Here is an 8,502-nt window from a genome sequence, read left to right on the forward strand (position 1 = left end):
ATGGATAAATGCATTTTGATAGTAACTGATTACTAAGTTGAGGCTTTCTAGCATCATAGCAATTTACTAACAGACAAAAAGAATTCCTTGGTAAAGTTATCATTAGCAAAAAATTTATGCCACTAGCTTCTAAATAGAAGCATAAATGTAGGGTAGTAAAGTAGAGACAAGGAATAAAATAAGAGGGTTGGAGTGAATGATCTCTAAGAGTCCCTTAGATATAAAGAAAATTCCAAGCTTAGCTTTGGGAGACTTAGAAGTGATGCTAAATGTCTGGAAAGGGATAACATAAAATTAAAACTCAATATACATATGTGAAAGTGGAATGAGGTAACTTGAGGGGCTGGGAGGAGTTGGGATAGACGGAGTGGGGGAGAATGATGGAAGATGAAGAATGATAAAACTCATCAAGATGCACTGTACCCATATCGACATGATGAACTGAAGTTAAAGATAATTTACAAAATAGTAGTAGAAATCTTCTCATCTGATGAATGCCTTTATGAATATGGGTGTCTATATTTGAGAGAGTTTGCTATGTCTCTACATTGAAAGAAAAATATACCTCAGAATGATGGCTCAGGATGGCAGAGTAGAAAGGACTTCTAGGCCAGCCAGAGACCCAGGAACAGCGCAGGCTTTCTCAGAAGGTCTTAGCCACAAGAATCGGACTGAGAAAGGGTAGCTAACCAGTGCCAAGGAGGGTGAGCGATGAGCTAAGATAACTGAGCACAATTGACATAGCACAGAGGCCTATATAAGAATTGGAAGCTCTGAGTAATGGGTATCAGGGACCACACTGTAGAGGATAAAGTGGAGGGGTAGGATTTGGTTCTTAAGAGGGTTAACAATAGCAAGAATGTGATATCTGATCCAGAAAGAACAAATGAGATACCAGCAAGGTTCACCAAAACAAAAGAAAAAAAATCTAGGTCTAGGGCTGAGCTGTTAGGGACTTCATCTCCAAGTCCAAAGTTGGCACCAGAACCAGAGCAAAGGTTTATGTAAGTTCTACAGAAAAGCTGATTTGATGTTATGCTCTTGAGTAACTGGCTTAAGTCTTCTTGAATTTTCCCAGATTATAGAGATACCCCAAGGGCTAAGTGGCTTCTGAATGTGCTCATTGCGAAATCATAGAATTAGGTAGATGAGTCCAAGAAATTTAAGATGTGGCTCCTATCCTCTAGGAGTTTATAATCTGTTTGACAAGGATTGATTCACATGAAACAGCGAAAAACAGAGCTGTGCCTGTTAGGCCTAGGTGTCGAAAAACAAAACAAAACAAATAGTCTTAGGAGCTGGATATGTGGCTCAGTAAGAAGATCCTGGATTGTATCCCCACCACTGCAAAAAAAAAAAAAAGGTAAATAAAGAAGGCATATGGGAAGAGATGAGGCTGGGGAGTGGGGTGGTATGGATATGGCCTGGATTTGTTTTAAGCAACAAAGAGAGAGAGAGACAGAGAGAGAGAGAGAGAGAGAGAGAGACAGAGAGAGAGAGAGAGAGACAGAGAGAGAGACAGAGAGAGAGAGACAGAGAGAGACAGAGAGAGACAGAGAGAGAGAGAGAGAGAGAGAAGTTAGAAACATTCTGAACTATCTTTGACATCCTATTCAAGGAGGAAAAGTTGGGCCTCTCATTTCTGCAAGGAAAGTTGCTGGTGGAGCAGTAGTGAGTACTTGGAAAAGAGAACACAAAGACGGGAAGTGGCATTTGCTTGATAAGAGAAGCACATGGCTGGGATGCCTGTGGAAACACCTCCCAGACTCTCCCTGTGGTTCAGTCAGTCTCAGTCCTAGATCATCGGCTGTGATTTACAGGAGTGCCTATTTCCAGCCCCCAGGGCATTTCTTTACATGCTTCCTGCCTGAGCTTATACCCTTATCACCCCGCTCCTGGTTTTCCTGCCACTTGTTTAATGAATTCTATTGAATCAAATTTTCCTATTAGTTAAAACCTTTGGGCTCTTGCAGCTTTAGTCAACTTTCTCCTCCCTATAGGAAATAATGATCTCCACGTTTTGTTCTAGCGCTTCCAAATCCCACTGCTGACAGCACAGGTCACCTGTTTCAGCATAGTCATGGTAAATGTCATCATCAAGATGATTTACTCTATATTAAGGAGTATGAGTCAACTAGGTGTATTTGTCTATCTTCGTGACTTTCACTGTTTAAAAGAAAAATCAAAAAGAATTTTAACATACTCCTCTAGCACTCCCAGTTGCCTTTGCCAGTGTGCTGCTGCTTAAGAAATGCTTAATGGTTAATGTCAGATCCCAGGATACTAGCCTATAATGTTGAGAAAGGAGCTCGTGTCAGAGAATCTTGGTCCTTAGCTGCTGTTCTACTCTGTGGGAGCAGTGAGAAAACTGAGCAGGGATAATCCCTTTCTTTTTGCAGCAGCTTAAGCAGACCTGACATTTGGATTGGAAAAGTATATCAACTCACCTCAGTTGAGAGAAATTGCGTTTAACCTTAAGAAAGTAATTCATATATTGCATCACAGAAATGTCTTTCTTCCATGGGCTGCATTGTAACAGGAAAATAAGTCACCCTAGAGGACTAGCCTATAAATTTCAGGAGTTATAACAAGGTGCTGCTGGTAGTAGAAGGTAACAACAATGATTGACATTTGTCAGGCGGTTTACAACACATTGCTTTCAGTCACCCCAATCCTTTCAATGAGCCTGAAAGGAGTTCTTTTTATTAGAAATCTACAGGTGAGGAAACAAAGATTTTTTTTTGTCAGTTCTGGGGCTTGAACTCAGGAACTTAGGGCCCAAGCACTGTCCCTGAGCTTTTTCTTAAGGCTAGCACTCCACCACTTGAGCCTCAGCACCACTTCCGTTTTTTCTAGGTATGTATTACTGAGGAATCAAGCCCAGGTCTTTACGCATGCTAGGCAAGTGCTCTACCACTAGGCCAAACTCCTGGCCCCAAGACTAGATTTCTTAAACAATAATCAGTGAGCTGCAATTCAGAAATGAACTCAGTATATTTGTATTCCAATTCCACTTCTTTCCCAATAAGCCAGAGATCCTATTTTACCCTTGTGGCGATAATTTGTGAGATATGTCACATAATAGTTTACACACAGTGATATATAAATTAGTGATATATGTTATATAATAGTTTATCATTAACCAAAGAATTAGATTCAGTGGTTGTTTACTCCTTTAGGTTCAGTGGTTTACTCCTTTACAAAGTAAACAATGTCCCTCATTTATTCATATTGAGGTATATGTTTGGAGCAGGAAGGATGGGTCAAGCTGTCACATGCTACCAGTGGAATCACACACATGTATCAGCTTCATCTGTGCTATAATAAAAGACCATAAGGGCTGATGGAGCGACAATAATTGACATCCTTACAAGTTACTATCCTTTACTTTCCTGAAAAATTCTGGGTTTTACCAGTTTGAATGTGAGTTCTTCCAGGACAGTGTTGCTTGTGTGACTGTTATCCATTTTGGTTATTACCAAAAGACAACAGTGAAGCTTGCGGATCATTGTGTAATCTTCTGGATGGATGTGAGTTTGGTAGTTCACAGCTCAGACCCTGCCGTGTATCAAAGCTAGGTTATTCATCCTGAATACATTCTAATGTAATGGACCTTTGTTTAGAGGGGAAAGTTGTAAAACCAACTTTTTTTTTTTAAGACAGCATTGTCTAGGTTGGTCTTAAACTTCCAGACTCCTCCCATGTCAGCTTCCTAAATAGCTAGGATATAAGTATGTGCCACCACACCCAGTTTTAAAGCCAACACTTACTTCTTATATGTATATACAGTTTCAACAGTAGTGTATTTTTTAGTGCCAATCCTGGGGCTTGAACTCAGGGCCTAGGTACTATCTCTCAATTTTTGTGCTCAAGGCTAATGATCTACCACTTGAGCCACAGCTCCAGTTCTGGATTTTTGTTATAGAATCTCATAGACTTTCCTGCCCAAGCTGGCTTCAGAAAAAAAAGAAAGAAAGAAAAAAGACAGAGAAAGAGGGGAATATATAAGTTGGCTGCATACATAAGAAAAAGCTAGAATGCAATCAATAAACACATTCCAAGAGAGAGGGATGATGAGTGTATTAAGCAATGAGGACTCAAAGAGAACAAAGAGCTTCTGCCAGTAAAGAGCTCCTTGTCTCCTGGGAAAAACAGAAAAGTAAACAAACAATGATAATGCAATGTGACAGCCCCACAGAACTCTGTTTGTACTTGTCAAAAGATTTTTTTGCTCAGCAATGACCATGACATCCTGTTGCAGTGGACAAATAACAGTTTCTATCCCACCAGAAAATGACAATGCCTATTACATTCTCCTTACTACGAAAGGGAACTACACAGAGTAACCCTGAGCTATCTGGATTTGGCCAGTTCTGCTACTGGTATCCACAACTCAGAAAACTAAAATGTTCTGTCTTTGCTGCTGGGCCCCTCTTCTGGGTAGATTTGAAGAGGGTTTCATCCCTCCTTAGTGGGTGCCTCTTGAGATTGAAGGCTCAGCGGTAACCAGAGCAAGTTACCTCCCCAGTCCTGTAAGAGAGTATAAGAGATGCAGTATTCCATATTCCAGAAGAGCTGAGGCATGTGTAGAGGTGTGAAGCAAGTGCTAGAGCAGCAACAATAATTTTAAAAAAAAAAGGAAGGAAGGAAGGGAAGGAAGGAAGGAAGCAAGGAACGAAGGAAGGAACGAACTGAGGCTAGTGCCTGCTGTTTTCAGGACCCCTGAGTATTTTTGCTCGAGGTTAGCACCCTACCACTTAAGCCACAGCTCCACTTCTGACTTTTTGGTATTTAATTAGAGATGAGAGTCTCAGAGACTTTCCTGCCCGGGCTTCGAACTGCAATCCTCAGATCTCAGACTCCTGAATAGCTAGGATTACAGGAGTGAGCTACAAGCACTCAGCCTAAATATGCCTGTTTTAAATTATTTAAATCACGGAACCAAAACTTATTTGTTATACAAATGTTTTTATGGTTATGAAAATGAAATAGGCATTATTCTTTGTAATATTTCAAGATTGTTCTGCCCTGTCCTCTTCACCAATTTGAAAATATAACAGAGACTCTGTTAGTTGTTTTGTGTGTGGTAGGACAGAGTAGTATATGGGTGTAATTCCATACTCGGGAAGCTGAGGCAGGAGAGTAGTGAGTTCTAGGATAGCCTGAGCTACAAAGTGATACTGTCTCAGAAACTAAAAATCGAAATAACAACCAAAACAAAATGGAAAGTTCTGCCAGGCACCAGTGGCTCACACCTGTAATATTAGCTATTCAGGAGGCCAAGATTTGAGGATTGTAGTTTGAAGCCAGCCCAGGCAGGAAAGTCCACAAGACTCCTGTCTCCAAGTAAGCACCCCAAAAGCCCAAGTAGAGCTGTGGCTCACATGCTAGAATGTTAACCTTGAGGACAAAGGCCCATGGACAATGCCCAGACTCTGAGTTCTGGCCCACGACTAACACACACACACACAAAATAGAAGTTCTAAAGTGTTGTGTATATGGTGTGTTGCTGGAGTTTGAACCCAGTGCATTGTGTGTGCTAAGCAAGTACTCGACCACTCAGCCAGCCTCCATCCCCATTTTGTAATTAAAGCCAAGGCTAACTTAGACATGTTTTTTAATCTGCAGAGAACACTTACAAAACCTTGAGTGTCACAAAAGCAATAAGGAGCTATGCTACATAATAGTATGAGACGAAATAAATCTTCTGGAAAAAAAATTAAGTTGAACTTAATCCTTATACCTACTCAGGATAAACTCCATGGAGATGTAATATTTGCATGTATATCATGAAAACCACTGGAGTTTTAGAAGAAATTAAATAGCTACTCAGTTAAATAGTGGGGAAGGCCCCTGCAATAATCACATTGAACACAGAAACAGAAAAAGAAAAATTGTAGAGAAAATGCTTTAGGACTGGGATGGACAAGGAGTTTTTTTGGATATGACATCAAAATTACAAGAAATAAAAGCAAATTTGGGCAAATAGGATTATAGCAAACTGAAAAGAATGTGTATAACAAAAGAAAAGAGAAATACTTTCTGTCAATACATGTGACAGAGTTATTATCTAGTATATATGAAAATGAAAAAAATGCAAAAAACGCCTAATGACTCAACTACTTAAATAGAGCTAAATAGATATTTCTTAAAAGAAAACATACAGGGCTGGGAGTGAGGCCTAGTGGTAGAGTGCTTGCCTGGCATACACAAAGCCCTTGGTTTGATTCCTTGGTACCACATACACAGAAAAAAAAGCCGGAAGTGACTCAAAGGGTTAGAGCTCTAGCCTTGAGAAAGCCCAAGGACAGGGCCCAAGCCCTGAGTTCAAGTCCCAGGACTAGCAAAAAAAGCCCCAATAAATCACCAATAGGTGTATAAAAATGGTAAATGTGTCATTTACCATTATAGGAATGTAGATCAAAACCATAATGAGATCCCAATAAGAATGGCTATTATTAAAAAGACTACAGATAACAAGTACCTGTACGGATGAGAAGGAAGGGGAATCTTTACCCACTGTTGTGGGAATATGAATTAGTATTGCCAATATAGAAAACAGTATAGAGGTTTCTCAAAAATAAATAAATAAATAAATACCAGAGGCCAGGAGTTTGGCCTACTAGTAGAGTGCTTGCCTAGCAAGCATGAAGCCCTGGGTTCAATTTCCTGTACCACATACATAGAAAAAGCCAGATATGGTGCTATTGCTCAAGTGGCAGAGTGCTAGCCTTGAGCAAAACAAAGTCCAAGGACAGTGCCCAGGCCCTGAGTTGAAGACCTAGGACTGGCAAAAAAACCCAGAAACCAAAAAAAAAAAAAATCAGAATTACCAAATGATAATCCAGGCCAGGGCATGAATTCAGAGATAATGAAATTGTTATATCCAAGAGTCATCTTGACTCCCATGTACATACTGCAGCACTCTTCCTAAGGGCCATGCAATGGAATCAACCTAAGTGTTTATCAACTGATGAATACATAGAGAAAATATACATGAAATAAGAAGATGAAATCCTATCATTTGCAGCGTGAATGGAACTGGGTATCAGGGAGAAGAAGAACAGTACCATACATTCTCATTCAGGGTGAGGGGGAGAGATGGGGCAGTTAGGAATTACAAGTTCTGGTGTGCCAATGCACAATCAGTGAGTATAGGTAAAAACAATACACTGTGTGTGTATCTATATCTATATCTTTATCTATATCTATATATTTTTTGCCAGTCTTGGGGCTTGAACTCAGGGCCTGGGCATTGTCTGTGGGCTTTCTGAAGAGTAGTACTCTACTATTTGAGCCACAGCACCACCTGTATTTTTTTTTTCCAGGTATGTGTACCGAGGAATCGAATCCAGGGCTTTATTTTATGAATGCTAGGCAAGCACTCTATCACTAGTCCACATTCCCTACCTAGTACTGTTTTTTTGTTTTTTTTTGTTTTTTTTTTCCCAGTCCTGGGCTTGAGCTCAGGGCCTGAGCACTGTCCTTGGACTTTCTCAAGGCTAGAGCTCTACCACTTGAGCCTCAACCCACTTCCAGCTTTTTTCTATGTATGTGGTATCGAGGAATGGAACCCTGTATATTTTTAAAAGACAAATTTTCCATTGTTTTCACCTTAAGAAAATGATGTACATGATGTACATGTTTAGTCCAATTAAAACAGTACAAAATACATATCTATTAAAACATCACATAGTACCCCATTAATGTGTACATTTTTTATGTTTTAACTTATAAGTTAAAATACATTTAATGGCTGCAGGCATTGCACAGTAGATCCCCTGCCTATAATAAGTAGTTTCAAACATCAGTACTATGAAGTGGGGGGGGGAGGCAATTGAACAAATAAATTCCTGTTAGTTGGGTGTTGGTGGCTCACATCTGTAATCCTAGTTATTCAACAGGCTGAGTTCCAGAGGATCAAAGTTTGAAGCTAGACAGGATAGAAAAAAAAATCTGTGAAACTCTCTCTCCAAAATAACTAGCAAAAAGTCAAGCTGGAGGCATGGTGCTAGCTGAGCAAGCAAGCTGAGCAAGGATGAAGACTTGAGTTCAAATCCCAGTTGTACTCTCTCCCCTCCAAAAAATTTAAACTTGAAAAATAATATAAAGAAAAAAGATTAATATATTAAATCTCTTCGAATTCTGCAAGGAAAAAAACACTGTAAACAGGTTTAAAAGATGGAAATATTTTCAGCTCAGTTACAGACCAAAGAGTGATTTCTCTAACACCTAATGAATGCCTACAAATCAAAGTAAAGATGAACAGTACAGGGATGGTGGCTTAGTGGTAGAGTGCTAGCTTTGAGCAAAAGAAGCTCAGGGACAGTGCCCAGGTCCTGAGTTCAAGCCTCGGGAATGTCCAAAAAAAATTAACAGTACAGTAGAAAAAAAGAAACAATGAATATGAACAGGCACATCCTTTGGGTGGGAGGACAAATGGCATCTCAGCATGCCATGAAAATGGCTCTAGCTCATTCACAAAAGAAGAAATTCTAATTA

The sequence above is a fragment of the Megascapheus bottae genome, chromosome 14 (genome assembly GCF_031878675.1).
Source record: "Megascapheus bottae isolate mThoBot1 chromosome 14, mThoBot2.hap1, whole genome shotgun sequence".
NCBI classification, from domain to species: domain Eukaryota; kingdom Metazoa; phylum Chordata; class Mammalia; order Rodentia; family Geomyidae; genus Megascapheus; species Megascapheus bottae.